Source organism: Rhipicephalus sanguineus, unplaced genomic scaffold, assembly GCF_013339695.2.
Source record: "Rhipicephalus sanguineus isolate Rsan-2018 unplaced genomic scaffold, BIME_Rsan_1.4 Seq187, whole genome shotgun sequence".
Classification (NCBI taxonomy): Eukaryota; Metazoa; Arthropoda; class Arachnida; order Ixodida; family Ixodidae; genus Rhipicephalus; species Rhipicephalus sanguineus.
Genome location: NW_023614718.1, coordinates 8,978 through 25,240, shown reverse-complemented (window position 1 = coordinate 25,240; position 16,263 = coordinate 8,978). Strand labels below are relative to the sequence as shown.

Sequence of the window (16,263 nt, the reverse complement as noted above, 5' to 3'; positions counted from 1 at the left end):
CGCGCCGCCGTTTTTCGAATTTTCGACTCGCGCTCCGATTGGTTCGCGGCATCTGCAGCAAAAATCGGTCCGGGACCGATCGGCGCGGAAAGGGCTAATAGACAACCACCCATGGGTGGTTGTCTATTTTCCCTTTCTTAACCCTTCCGCCACCTTGCGGGATTCCGCAGAACTGATGTTCAGCATGCGTCCAGTTGCTTCGAGTTGTCGATGAATTCGCCCTCGCGCTGCCAATTGCTAGCTTCCTGGTTAGCTCAAGTGGTAGAGCGACCGCCCCGGAAAGGCGTTGGTCCCGGGTTCGATCCCCGGACCAGGACGAATTTTTCGGCGACTAAGAGGCTTTTATTTCTGAGAAATCCATATGGATTTCCTTGTGGCTTCGTGCTACAAATGGGTCGTTGTTTATTTTCCCTTTCATAATCACACTGTGATGTCAAACGTCATATCTTTCCTTGACGCGGCGTCCAACACCCGTGCCGCCATCGACTCACGCGGAGAAAAGTGACATGCGGCTGGCGGCGGCAAAATTTTCACGATGCTGCGGACAATAGGCAGTCTTCCTACGCCCGCGGACGGCGCCTGAGGCGCCCTATAATGGACTCAGCGGGGGAGTTGTGCTTCCAACGATGATGAAGGTGGTGATGAATGGCATGCCTTTTGCAAAGCGGTGGCAACTAATAGGCACCTAGCCTGTTTTTTTCTAATCAAGTTTTTATTACATCTACTGCGGTCTGGCATTTTCGGCTGCCTCTTTCAGATATTTCCTGCATTAATCCAACCGTCTATTTTTGCACTGTACGCGTACTCCATAACGACTTCCGTTCGATCAGACTTTTCTCTGCTTTTTTTTTTTCGTCATTGCTTTAAACGTCTATAGCGTATCTCGAATGCTGACCGGTTACACTTCCATCCGAATTGAAAGCGCGCGAGATCCTCTGAAAAGTCGGCTCCCTTTACTGGTATTACGCTGTAAGTATCCCGGCATTGCATGCTAAACGATTTCCGGGCTTCTTTTTTACAGCAGACACATGCCTCATCCTGTTGCGAATACTTATTCCGGTGCGTTTGTGTCGCGGCCTATCTCAGGACTCAAACAACAATGTTATCATGCAGATTTTTCCTTCCAGTTTTTGATTGCTCGTAAATTTTCATGGTCGCCTTTATGTCCACCCTTAGCATCCAATTTACCGTCCCTGCTTCTCGTAATTTCATTTTGATGACGTCTCGTTTTCTAATTACACCTTCGATAACCCTGTGTTTTGTTCCTGACATTGCTGGCCTAGTACAACCAGTATTATGGCTTGTTCAGTCATGATTTCTTTCGCGCTTCTGTGTTCCTTATTCAGTTATATATCAACAAACGCGCCCCAAAAGATGTTCTACTAAGTCGTATTTTTCCTGACCTGTTCCTTCATTCCACGTCCACTCTAGCGAGGTACAAATGTCTCTACGTGCACAAATGCCGGCCATTTTTTTTTTCGTCCATATTCTCGAGTCTCTCTTCAAAATAATGCCCCTGTGCGCTTTTTTACCTTCAAAAAGCACAGCCCATATCACCCTTCACTGCCTAATTTGTGGCTTTAACGTGAGGCCTGGCCTCTAGTGCCGATCCGTCCACTTATCTTTGGTGGCAGCAACACCTGAGCTTTCGCGTGTCGCGAAAGCTCAGGTGTTGCGCAGTGCATTCTCCTCATTTTTATTCGCTCCATAATACTGTGTGCTTGCATGAGAGTAAGAACCTTCTACTCGCACAGATATCCAAACCATCTTGGCGCGCTACCAAAATTTTCCTTGTGGACTGCGGGCAACGCGGAACGGTGCACTTTATATAAAAAAATGAAAGTTCAAACGAGAACGCACGATATTTTCTTCTCGGAAGAGCTGATCTTCCCGTCAGCGAAAGAAGACGTCAGTGGTGTTATTCCGCATTCGTACTGCCCACGGCGCACTTAGTAAGCACGCAGTAAAGCGAATTCACCGATCCTCGCGAAACAAAGAACGCGCAGTAGCACCTCCGGAAATGCGCTCGAAACTAAATAGGAAGGGAAAAAGTGAAACAAGCAGGAGTCATGGCAAGGGCATCGTACAAAGGTCAGGTGCACCATCGGCCTTTTCTTTAATTCACTTTTTTTTTGCCATCCCATCCGTGACGCGCTGTGCTTTTAGCTTTCAAACAAGCATCAATCATTGTTTCTTCTTTTAAGGTGCTGGCGCGCGTCATTAACTTAATTAAAAAAGCAACAAACACGAACACACGTAAAGAAGGTCTTAAACGCGATAAAGTCGTACAGTTAACGGTACTTCATTACCCATTAAGATACGAGAAAGCTGTTGTAAGGGCTGGTAAGTATGTATTCTTTCGAGAAGAACAGAAACAATTCTTGCATCGTTAAGGCAGCGTTGTTACCGAAGGCAACTAGCCAGTGACAAAGCCCAGTTACATGGAAGAATAAGTTAGTGAATTCGCTCATGGATCATTAGCGAAGAACAGTTAGCAAAGGGATGCCATGTATGTACCGAAAGGTTCGACAACATTACACTGTCATAAAAAAAATTAATGCAAGGCAATGCAGTTTCGTAAGCAGCCACGCAGCGCTAGTCCGATCGTCGGGAAACCATCTTCCTACTCTTTCGGAACGAGGCAGTTTCCGACTATTCAATAACAAATTCAATTTGTTCGGCACAGTAACACATATTAAATGCCCACACATCAGCTATAAATGGTGAGTCTACTGTTCCATTTTTTCTTTTTTTTCTTTTTTTACAATCACATGTGACCGACAGAAGTGAGCACAGCACAAAAATGTTTGACCAAATCGCAAATGGTTTATGACAACGGACCTGTAAAACTGGAAAATGTTTAGTTTTTATCGGGCCTAATCATGCATAAGTAGAGTATACATGTCATTTCCAAATGGCGTGCTCTGGCCGTTTTTTACACTGTATTGCAGACAAGCGAACTGGGCACATCCCAGACATCTTGCCAGTCACGGAGCGCGAAATGTACAAATGGAGTATAAACAGGTTGGAATAGGTTTACGTTATAGCAGCCCAGGATAGCCTGCAATGTGAGCTTTTTAAAGATGGTGAATTGCTGCGATGGACGAAACATGCACTCATGTAGAGTTCATGCACTGTGGGAATCGGTGTACACTCTAAACTGGGTAACCCTTACTATAGGTACACAAAATCACATTTATAAGTTTCTTGGTAACTGATATATGATAAGCGGGGCTTCTCCGCCGAAGTGGCCGACCGAGTGCCGCTGCATTAAAACGGCGCCCTCCTCAGCAGTTCTTAACTAGCGCACCCCCCCCCCCCCCTCCTCTCACACCTCCATCAAACAACCTACGGCGCGTGGGCTGCCTTTACTGCATCTATATCGCTTGATGACGTCGTCACTTACCCCAGTTAATCGATGCCGAGCCCCCTTAGCATATTGCGCTCTCGCTGCGTCAGCAATAAAGGACTTCAAAAACAAAACTACGCTTTAAAATTTTAAAACGATGGAGGAGAAGAGGTCCGAAGTCCTAAAAGGTTGCTTGCACGGGATAGAGCGAGGTCCTCGAATGCTCATTAATATTGCATCAAACTTTGGGGAAGCAGCTTGAGCGACTGAGGATCCATAACCATAGCACGCGCCGACAGAAGCCCAGTAATAAAGGCTGCCACCATGGAATGCACTTATCTGCAGTGTCATATCAGAGACATTATTTATAACGTGAGCTACATGAATGTGATCATGGAATGGAAGTCGTGGCGAGTGAAGCTCCGATGGAAGGCATAGTCTGAAATGAGTCACTGTCACTCGAGGTTGGCATATTTAATCAGTTTAAGTGCTTCACATGTCACGCCATAAACAGGTTCTGAACACAATGCTGTGGTGGTGGTGGAAAACATTTATTAAGCTATATACAGTGAGAGGTGTGGATGGGGTAAGCCGGATGGGCCCGCCCTTCACAAACACTAGGAGGGATCCCTAGTCCGGTATCCCTGTAGCTGCCGCGGCGGCCCGGGCTCTAGCCACCAATGCCTGTTGGGCTTGGAGGTCGGAGCAGCCGAGCAGGACAGCTTCCCAGTCCTCTCGGGTGGGGTGGGAGTGGGGTGGGTAGGCAGGATTGGAGGGGCATGCCCACACCATGTGATAGGTGTCAGAAGACTCCTCCGCACAGTGCGGGCACGCGCCCGAGAAGGCCGAATTGAAATGTTTTAATACCGCCGGGCACAGCACAGTATTGGTGAAAAGGCGGAGAAGCCAGCGCTCCTCCGCCTTTGTTCGCGCCGCTTTGGAAGAAATTAGAAATAACAAACTACCTGGAAAGAGCCAGTAATATGCAACTCCAAGGCAGACTTTCAAAGAGTACGAATTTTACAACGTGGTAGTTACAACTACTTGTCGTACCATATCAAGGAAATTTACCATTGCGTTGCTATTATAAAGGATGGGATATAATGTTTCAGTGGATGCCGGGACATTGCGGCGTTGTTCATAACGTCTCGCCGATGGATGCTTCCCGATGCACCCACGCTTGAGCTTCGACGCTCCTTATACCTCTAGTAGTAATGGACGCTAAAAGACAGCTTCGCCATTAGGCGCACGATATCACTTTGAGTTATTCGAATGGGCCGCAGAACTCCAGCCGTTGCTTGTACAACGTGAACTTATTGTTACACATGCAGTTACTATCAAATATTTTATGACATTACAGAACACTATTGTGCCCGCCGTGAGTCGGAGTAGCCACCGCTCACTCACAGACTATCGTTTTAGATTGACTGACTTAATAATGTCAGCTCTATGAACGCGCACCTTATCTGGGGGGGGGGGGGGGGGGGTAGAGGCGTCCTAGGGCCTCCCCCTCCCCCCCTCCCCGAAATTTTGATGGAGGGGGGTGTTTTACCAAAAGCAAATAATGAAAATAGGTGTTTTCCTCAAATATTCAAGGCCTTCAGCAAGTGGGCCTCCTGCTCATTCCTCCCCCTCTACCTGGCATCACATTAATTGGTCGTACTACGCTGTTTCCTCGTGCCAGAGTACAGCGCCAATGTTGAAGCTGTTCGAAAGTGATCGGTTCTGAACGAGTACCCGTACACATAAAAGCACTTCAAACGTTGTGGCGTTGTCGCGTTCAGTCCGCATAATTGGCTTCGTAACAGCGCTGCGTACAATAGCACACTCATCTTGAGCGAAAAAAAAAAAAAACACCCACAAACGGCTCTCATCAGTCAAAACAGAAGGGCGCTAAGGGAAACCACTCCGGTAAATGAGGTTGCGTCAACAAAGGCTCGCGCAAAACAACAGGGCTGCACGCTCACCTTATCTGTGGTCGCGTTCACGCCACATTTGTTTCACGCTGCGGTGACGCCTACAACAACACTTGTAGCGTGCCGGATGGCGTCGCTCATTTTACGGGCAATTCCGTTGACCGCCACCTCGCTTGTAGCTCGTCGTTTACCGCGTTTGTTTAACTTTCCTTTCTCTGAACCATGACACAGTACTCACTTGACTGATTGTTCAACCCCCTCTATCTTTTTTTGCTTTTTCGTTGTTTGCTTGGTACTGCTCTAATGCGCTACAGGTACTGCGATTATGCAGTTATTGCAGTTATTACGGATGTCCTTGATTTATGTTTTTTTTTCTCGGCAAAGGGGAACTGCCTCAAAGCATCGCGCGTAGAAAGAAGTATATGCATACGATACGATAATACAAAGCTGGCGTTAATAAAGAAAGGGCGTCACTTAAGAAGGAATATATTCTGCTGCTGAACTCATGCCGGTAGGCCTACCTTCCTGCTGTCTTATATCAGTTACGTTGCGCATGAATCAAACGAAATCGATAAATAAAATAGATTGGGGAGATCATTGCGTCACTTAGCGGTACGAGACATTAGTGACAGGAAAGAAGCATATTTCCCAGCTGACCAATGCTGATATTGTAGAGGCCGGATTCTTTAGGCACTAAGAAAGCGCATTTTGGACGCCAAAAATAGGCAGACAAAACAATACTTTAGGCGTCAAAAATAGGCAGGCAAACACGTTTTAGGCCTCTAACGTCGCAAATGTAGGCACAATAAATTTTTACATAATTGCATAGAACTTCAAAACAAAGACGTGCGCGACCTGTATACACGACAGGAAAGCAAAAAAAAAAATTGCAGTGGCTTAGCTCAGCTATGCCAGGATAACGTAGCGTTAGCAAAGGTTCAGCTGATTGTTCTTAGCTTTCCTCATTGTCTAGGATTATCATGCTTACTGCTGCTCCAATGACACACACATGGTACACATATTATGTGGCACATGTATATTTATTTTTCCAGGAAACTACTTCGGAATCCGATGAGTTAAGCTTCTCCGCTCTTCTGCGCCGTTGAGCAGCATTTGCGCTCTCCATCTCCATGGCTAAACCCCACTGGCAAACGCCAGTCAGAGGCGCTATCAAGCGGCTCCAGCGCAGTGTCAGACGGCGACTGCACAGCAAAGGCGAATAGCTGCGCGCGCGCCGGCGCCAGTACGTCTTCTTCGTTCAGCGAACTGGGAGCACAGAAAAAACACAAAGGACGAAGCGAGGAACCACATAGGACGAGCGCTCGTCCTATGTGGTTCCTCGCTTCGTCCTTTGTGTTTTATCTGCGCTCCCAGTTCGCTGAACGAAGAACATGAATTACCAACTGGCCCACCTTTCGATCCTCCTGCCAGTACGTCTACCTCGGCTACGACGTCACTTGTCTGGAAAGCGCAGACCGGCGGCAGCGAGTGGCGCGCGGCCGCGGCGGAGTGCGCGGGAGGTGCCTGCTCCGATGCGGCAGCTGTGTGACATCACTTATCATCGCGCATGCGCAGCACGGCTCTTGAGGAGCCATGCGAAACTGGCCAGTGTAGCTAACACTACAAAAAATGTTATTGTTTACGATGGCACAAAGGCGCCAAAAGTTTAACATAGCCATGCAGTTGTGCTTTGTCCCGCACGGTTCGCAGAAAACGGTCTCCTTTTATTCTTCAACTCGGCGAGTCTAGTGTACACTGCTGAGTAACCACACTACTGGGTCTCTTTCTTTTCGGCATGGCTGAGAAGGGCAGCACAGGAGCAGATAGCGAGACCGCTAACAGACTAGAAGGGAGAGATGCTTCGTACTGGCCGGTTCTAATCGCGTGGGGTCAATATCTCCCATGTCGGTCAGCACCTTAACGAGTAAATTACAAACAAAACAAAAGCCGCGTGCGCGTCACATTTTTCTTTCTTTTGATCTCCACTCTCCTTTCGCCTGACGTCTCCGCGGTTTGGCGTTCGCCAAGCGCTCGCGCCATGTCAGCGCGGCGGCGTATGGTGGCCGGCGCGTCCCATTTCAGCGCAGCTAGCGCTTGTTTTTCGGAAGTACGTTGAACTGAAGCCTCTCTAGCTTTCAAATGTAGCGAAATGTTTTGATCCAGCCGCCACGCCCTGCAATAGGCTGGTTGGCGACACGTGACCATTCCACTTTCGCGCCCCGCCCTAAGGGTCCAGCGGCGGCGGCGCTGTGTCGGTGTTAGGTACGGATGTTTATGTTTTCAAGCGTACAGTTGGACCATTTTAGTGAGCAGGGAGTGCTTCACGCGCCTTTCGCATTGTTCTTGCAAACTGGAAGTGCAAGAACGATGGGATGTACCTGATACTTGAGTGGACGCAGGAATTTTGTGTTTCAATTGAATGCTTGGAGTGTGACGGGCTAGTATGCCGGGCTTCGGTGGCCTCACCGCGCGGAAGACGAAAAAAAAGCTTCTGTTTTTTTTTCGCTCCTCGCGGTGCCAACGATATCTACTGAAGGAAGGTTTGGCTCCACAAAATTGGGTGCAAGAAATTCGCACCAACAGAAAACACCCGACTACGGGAAGTGAGTGATTTTGCAATGTTTATAACGTCAATCCGCCCTTCGCCTGGCCGGCGTGCTTTTGTTCGTGCATATGCATGATCATTATATCAGCAACGCTATATTGTTTCGGCATTCTTAATGCTGTAGATTTATGCGTATAGTAATCATGGTAGAGTCACGCCTTCTATTTCCCACAATAAATAGCTGGGGATCCCAATACAGCTGCGTATGTTTTCTCACCGTGCTGGCTTCAACACTAAAACCTGAAAAGGAAAGGACCACTATGGACTACTTTTTGCCACACTTTGCCGTGTTTTGACGCACTGCTATAGGTGAGACCAACCATGGCTCATTCATTGAAGCATTCCAAGCGATATGTTAAGTTTTTTTAGACGAGTTCGAGTATAATAACCCCGCAAGACACCTGGTGGGAAAAAAATCTGAAACCATTATATATTTCCTAGTTCTTGAAACGTACTTTGGTTGCTGATACTTCATGCATGCAGTGCAACTCTTTCTCCAAATAAACCTATTAGAATACTTTAAAGACACAATAAGCTTAGTTTAAAATACCATGTCCCCATGGGAACACTTCCGAAGGCTGACAAACGCCGTGAAACCAATAACAGCGCGTATTTTGCACTGCGCACTATACAAGAGCGCTAGGTACCCAATAAGGTTGCCGAGTAAGCTCACAACATGCCCATCTTTTTTTTTTTTTTTCGAACTAGGAAACAAGCACTATTAGCTCAACGAAATATCACCTCTACTTCAAGTTAAGCTGAATTTCAAAACGTGCAAAGAAGGAAAAAATCAATGCCTTGCATGACAGCTGCTCCGGGAAACTGCTCAAAAGCTGCTTCGGAAACGCACGCGTTTTATTTCAATGTTTCACGCACTCCGAGCTCGTTCAAATTATTGTCCCTGTAATATTATATTTGCTGAGCATCTTACGCTCCAAATGTTAATAAGTATGCGGTGCAACCGCGAACTCAATTTGGTTTCAGGCGTCTGCAAGATGCACGGGAGCAAGCGGCGCGTTGTCTGCTAGCGCTGCTCCTTGGATCCCCCGAGAAGGAGCGCGTATTGTTGTCGCTACCTTTCAAATAAAACAGAGGAACCTTAGGTTGAACTAGAGGACTATGTTGTAAATATCTAAGAGAATGGTTGTGCCTGTCGGCCCAAGGATGTTTGGCCTGTCGGCCCAAGGATGCAAGAAATTGTACCCGAGTCTTGGAAGTTTGCTCGCATCATTCCGATCTTAAAACCGGCTAAGACGCCCTTGAGCCTTGAATCCTTCCGCCCAATTAGTCTGACAAGTTGTTTATGTAAAGTAATGGAAAAAATGATTGATGCAAGACTTCAGTGGTGGTGCAACAGAACCGGTGTATTCTCCAACTACTTAACAGGTTTTAGGAAACAGAGATGCACAATGGATGCAATACTGGACATAGTAACGTATGTGGAGCATGAACACGCCTGTGGTAGTTTGACGGTCGCAGTGTTCTTAGACATCAAAAGGGCATTTGACACAGTCAGTCACACTCATGTTCTGCTGAGTATGTTGGAACTCGGACTGTCCGGCAGGTCTTTGCGGTGGATATCTAAATTTTTATCAGGTCGCAAAATATTCATTCAGACGAGCGAAGGAAAGAGTGCAGAACACGATGTCAGACAGGGAGTGCCACAAGGAAGCGTACTCAGCCCTTTTCTTTTCAACTGTGGTTATGGCTGACTTAGCTAAAAGACTGCCTTCTAGGTTGAAATACTCTTATATGCAGATGATGTGTGCATTGGGCATCTGGCACGGATGTACGATTGATTCAGATTGCATTGCAAGAAGGCATAAATATTATTAACAACTTTTTAAAAGAAAGAGGAATGGTTCTGTCGCACGCAAAGACAGCTGTATTGCCCTTCACCCGTAAGAAGTTAAAAAACTTCAATCTCAATTTAGAAGGCGAACCACTAATGACTGTGACACAGCATCGATTTCTCGGAGTAATACTTGATAGGCAGCTATCATGGGCACCTCACATAAAGAAACTCGAAAACGAGGTGAATATGCTAGTGAATATACTCCGCAGAATTGCTGGGACATCATGGGGCGGATCTGTATCATCCATGCTCGCTGTTCACAATGCGTTAATACGACAAAAAGTTGCATATTTCTGCAGGCAGTCTTACATGGCCTTTCCCGCACTTCAGAGGAGCGACTTCAAAGACTATTAGCTAGGGGACTGCGCGTCTGCCTAGGTGTTCCGCGAGCGACTTCCAGCAGCCTTGTCATAGCTGAGACTCGACAAGCTCCCTTTCCAGTCATGAGAACAATCGAAACATGCCGCCATTTTTTTCGCTTACAGACGCAACACAAGGACCACCCATTGGCACTGGAGATTTTACGAAGGGATAAAAGCAATGCTCATGCAGAAATTACAGAGTAATGTACATATATTACCAAGAATGAAATTTGGAGCTCTGAAATGGACTATCCTCCATGGCTACTTGCAATACCAAGCATTGAATTCTCAGTAGATGGCATCATCAGAAAGAGAGACATGTTCATCCAAGCTGCTCAACAACTAGCGCTTTATCAGATACACATGCGGTATCCAGGGTACATACAGGTTTACACAGATGGCTCAAGTATCACAACGTCTTCAACATCGGCATTTATCATACCACAGCTCAATATTCAGGAATCATTTAAATTATGTCGTACGACGTCATCTACTACAGCAGAGCTTTTCGCTATTCTGTATGCTATAAAGTTTGATAAACTCGCAGCAGACACGAGAAAATGGGTACTTTTCAGCGACTCACAGGCCGCATTAGATCACTCTCGAGTACAAACACGACAGTAATTAGCGATAGCATGACATACGAAACGCTGAAAGAGCTCACCAAAGCAAGCAAGGCACAACATGAAATCAAATTCCAATGGATACCTGGCCATTGCAACATTCCTGAAACACAGCTGCCGATGAAGCGGCACGACAAGCACATCGTAAAGATGTTACTATTCCTTTACCAATTTCGAAAAATGAATTGCGTGGTCTTATAAAGGCTACAACTTTCAGAATGAGCAAAACTGCTTGGTTTGACCAAAGTACAAAGAGCTGGATTTATATCACATCGATCCATTCATTGAATTCAAAATTACGATAGCATTAGATAGAAGTATGGAAACTCTTATTCACCGATTGAGGCTAGGCACCGCATACACAAAACATTTTTTGCACAGAATTGGTAGAGCTGAAACTCCCGAATGTGAATGTGGATTTATAGATGAAGACGTATGTCACCTTCTCATAGACTGTCCACATCATGACACGCCGCGACGCCGTCTTAAATCGGAACTGTTGGCATAGACCGCAGACCGTTTAGCTTGAGGAAACTTCTGGGCCCGTGGCCAACTAGAGTTTTACAGACGCAAGCTTTAAAAGCGTTAACACGTTTCTTACAAGACAGCGGCATTGCTGACAAGTACTAAGAAATACCGAACTTTCATTTCTATAACACATGTCATACTTATTATGCGCAGTCTCATATGACACCCATCATATGTGTGTGCTGAAGTGAATAACGATCGACTGTTATGTACTCACGAGCGAATACACCTTCTTAAAGACCAGACGTGTGCTCTGCTGTTTTGTGCTGGTCGGACCAAATATTAACGACGGACATTATCAGAGACTTCATCGCTGTCTTTGGAACATTTCTTTATCATTTTGTTGTGATATGTGCCTACAAGTGTATTTTTGCATATGAGTGCCCGAGTGTTCTATTTTACATGAACTGCCTTGTATGTTTTACTCTAAGATATGTGTCAAGTTTCACTCAAGGGCTAAGGAGTAGCCGGCGCCATAATTGTGCGCCAACATCTCCTTATATATCATATCAATAAAAAAAAGACATATCAGCTTAACGCTTCTGGTGTTGGTAATACCCATGTTGCCATTGGCAGCGTTACCTAACCGTAAACAACTGGGTATATGACATATATGCGGCTCTTCAACATATATGTGTGCGTATAAAATTTATACAAATCTATAGCGACATTTTGTAACGTGTCGCTCAGTAAAAAAATTACACCATCTCCCGCTAAAGGGGACCATGAGGCGATGCAAAGCCGGAGTACTTGCACGATCGCGTTCCGTTGGCGTTCGTTGGGCATGCTACCGACCTCGCGTCGTGGAACGCGAAGAGGGACGCTACGCGCGTCATATCTTCCATATAGCCTGGCCGCTAATTCTCACAGGGCGAGCGGGGAACGCGGTCGACAGGCGGGCGAGAGGGGGGCAGCGTAGGAGAGGAGAGAGAGGGGGAGGGGACGCGCATGCGCTCGAGCTCATCGCAGCGTTGCGCAGGAGAGAATTTCGGCATGTCTAGCCCGCGTTTCAGAGGAAGAGTGGAAAGGGGGAGGGGAGAGGGAAAGTGGAGAGGGGGAGAGGGAAAGTGGGGAGGGAAGGTGGAGAGGGGAAGGAGAGAGGGGAAGTGGAGAGGGGAATGGGAGAGAGGAAATGGAGAGGGAAAGTGGAGAGGGTGAGTGGAGAGGAGGTGTGTGGAGAGGGTATGCGCATGCGCAGTAAGGGTGGTCACGCCGCACACCACCGGATTGAGCTCGGCCTTAAGATACTTCGCATCTAAAAAAAAATTACGCCACTGTCATCCTCCCGCCGCATGCTTCGCATAACATCGACTCCCACGGTACGAGGGATCTGCCGAATTTTTTTCGAAAACCTGCCCTTGGGCATAGTACTTCTACGTGCATATTCTACCGCTCAAGTGGCTAGTACTAGGTCGGATTCGATGCGGTACGTGAACTTCCTCGGATGTACAACACGGGCATCGAACATAGTAAACACAACGAAGAGAAGAGTCAGCTGTCTTCAGCTAGACGTTGCCGGTCTGAACCGCGACACCAGTGCGTTCTCTAAGTTGAGCGCGATGAATTCTCACGAACAAAGTCATACGGCGTACACAACGTCGTCTTCTCCGAGGTAGCACAGATAATCGCCCGTCCTGACCTCCTAGACAATCATGCACAGACATCACGCACAGTGTATGTCGCGGCGCTCCAGGTCCGTGACATACACAAGACCCAACCCTATACAAGTATTCAGTGTGTAAAGCTGCGTGATTGTCAGTGAAAAATCGGCGTTGTCCGTGAGCGAGAAATCCAGATGGATACAAAATATAAAATCAGAGTTCTAGAGTCAATTGAAGCCAAACATCTGCCTGCCGGGCAAAATGTTCTACCACAGAGCCACGCCAGTACAATGTCTAACTGCTTGAAAATATCCCTATACATGCATCATGTAGGCCGAGGAGTCGCGTCAACAGACGTCATATTGAATTGCAGAAGCGCAGAAGAAACGCACCAGGCGTCACACCGTGTGAATTGCGTAAGGAACGCGTGTTTTCGAACAGCCCAAAGGGCTAAGCCAACATTCATCATCATCACATCATCATCATCAGCCACATCATCAAGAAAGTGTACAGCTGCGTGAATGCTCTAATTGTTTTACACACTAGTCGTGGGTACATCGCTACTTCGCAAAATGATGAATAATGATGTGTGGGCACCTTCGCAACTGTACTTGCAGCTGGGCGGCCTAGACATAAAATTTACAGCAGACAATTTCACGCACACCGAGGTTCTTTGACTCACGGCACGGTTAAGGTGTTCAGCAGAAGCGAAACCCCCGCCACGGTGGTCTAGTGGTTATGGCGCTCGACTGCTGACCCGAAGGTCGCGGGATCGAATCCCGGCCGCGGCGGCTGCATTTTCGATGGAGGCGAAATGTTTGAGGCCCGTGTACTTAGATTTAGGTGCACCGTTTAAAGAACCCCAGGTGGTCGAAATTTCCGGAGCCCTCCACTACGGCGTCTCTCATAATCATATCATGGTTCTTGGGACGTAACACACAGATATATTATTATTAAGACAGAAGCGAAACATCGCAAGCGAATGAAAAGGCGATGAAAAGGAAGAAGAGATTGTCTTGCTCTTCCAACTCCGGCTCAGCCGCCAAGCACTCGCAAGTAAAGACTACTTTACGCGTTGGTTTCGGTGCCGCCATATTGGGCTATTAACCTTGCCGTTTTGTATCTTTAACAACTAAACGAACAGTGCTACGGTAGACACATACGCAGAGAAACGGTTGAGTTGCTGCACTCGACGTTTTATGACCATATTGATTCACGCCGCGATATACAAAATTAAGAAAACATTCGCTTAACAGCCCAAGGTGGCGGCGTCCGCGTGTCTTATGTAAAATCGTGTATACATGCATACGCTTGACTTCACGAGATCTGCGCTAGAAACAAACTGAGACAGACACGAACAGACGCCCAATTTTACACGTTTCTAGCGCAGTTTTCAAGGAACCGTGTGATCACGTACCAACAGGCTAGTTGAAAACACTTCATCAGTATACTGATACACTCTTCTCTCGGTCAAAAAAGAAAAGAATAAGAAAACATTCACGCCTGCGTGGAACACGCAGCACAGTCACGGCGAATCTGGAAGAGCCGTCTTTCAAGAGCCCGCTGTAGACTCTCTTGGAGAAACTAATAAAAGGACACATGCAAGGTTCCCATCACGCCATAAATCATCATAATTTTCAAGAAGTAGGAAAGCACCAGCTATACCATATTTCGTCATTCTGCGGAGAACCGTGGTACCCGCTACACATCTGTAAGGCCTTATGTGCGCTTTGTTTGCGCTGTGCCTGATGACGATGAAGAATTATGGCTGAGCCCTTTGTAATGGGTCGGAAGCATTCAACGACCAACTTGTTGAGAAATTCGCATTGTGTGACGCCTATTGTGACGCCTAACAGCGAAGCTGTTAAAAATGAAATGAGAAAGGCGGCAGTGGTGTTACGAAAAACTTGCCGCGCCGTTGCCTAGCAACCGCCGAGCTCAGTGCGCGGTCTGCGATGGAGACCGCCGCGCATAGTGACCGATGGAGACGCCGCGAATAGCGTCCCATAGCAGTTTAAAGCCATGGGCGCAAAGAGAGAGAACATAAGATAGAAAGAAAGAGGAAGCAAGCATCGCGGCCAGATACCGCACCACCAGGCCTAGCCGCGCATGCGCGGTAATGCTAAGCCACATCCACCGACGGAGACATTGCGTGCAACCTCCGCTCCGCAGTGCGTAGCCTGGCTGCGCCCGATCGTGCCGAGACAACCACGGGGCGTCCTATGTGCGTACTCCCGAGGAGGAAGCCGCGCATCTCGAAACGAGACGTGTCGGTCGACGGGGAGTACGAGCGGCGAAGGGCCCGTGCTTCGCTGTGCCAAGCTTTCCGCGACTTAGTGCAAACTTCCCGAATTTTTTCTTATTTCGTACGCTGGCGGCAGCGGACAACTACGGCGCCAAAATCGGCTGTTGGTGTGATCTCATAACAGCTTTCGCTGTAAAAAGTTTGCGTACTGAATTCTTCGTTCAAGGGATCCGTAACGTCACTTTCGTCCCGAACATTAATCTTGGTATGTTATCCCTTCTGAGCTGCTCGCAATGCCAACCTAAAGAAAATTAAGCTGGGGGTTTAATCAACGGTTAACAGCAAGCTCCGTAATGAACATGTCACGAACGTGCTACAAAGTACGTGTGTGAAATGTGCTCTGAGCACGTTTCCAGTACGTTAGCCAGTACGTTATTCTTGAAAAATGACGAGAGCGAATTGTAAACGCAAAGTAAGGAATAAATACCGTTGCGATCGGAAGCTACGACGATAAAAAAAAATATTGCAGCCTTGGACCGGGCTCATTCGTTTCGCCGTTCTCTCCCACTCCTGTCAAATCGGACGTTGCGGTAACTCGCGTCGCGCGTATAATACTGATTTACTTGAGGCCGTGAAACGGCGCTTCTTTGGCGAACCGGTTCCTTTTTAGGTGACTCCTTGACCATGGCTCGTGCTTTATATACGACCGCGTCCAAGAAAAATACGAGAAAACGAACACGAATATCCAGTAGCCATTGCAAGATGCCAGCACGTACGTTCTTTATCACTTATCACTGCGCGTTTTTTATTCGGAAACAAACATATAAAGCGCGGAATGCTTGCTGCTTGCGCGTGAAATTTGCCCCTGACCAGTATCTCGGTTCGGGCCATCCTTTTGTCCCGAAGTAGACATCGTGATTCGTGCGGTGTATTCGCGGAGGAGATGCTGCGAAGCGAATATAATGACAGTTCGGATTCCGTACATTTAGGCTAGCACTTTAGCGCTGACAGGAAGTTATGCGGACTATACAAGAAACCGGACGCACACATTTTCCTTTCCTCGTGCTTCGTCTAAGAGCTGGTCCCTCTACAAATTTTAGGTAGGTTGGTTTAGGGGGTTTAACGTCCCAAACCAACTCGGGCTATGAAATACGGCGTAGTGGAAGGCTTTAAAAGGGT

At 47.3% G+C, this 16,263-nt stretch overlaps 1 non-coding gene across 1 annotated transcript; it reads left to right on the top strand.

Annotated features, from left to right (window-relative positions):
* Positions 1-243: 243 nt before the first annotated feature.
* Trnas-gga (transfer RNA serine (anticodon GGA)) lies at positions 244-317 on the top strand. The gene has a single exon. It is a non-coding gene; the product is annotated as a tRNA-Ser (tRNA).
* Positions 318-16,263: the final 15,946 nt, after the last annotated feature.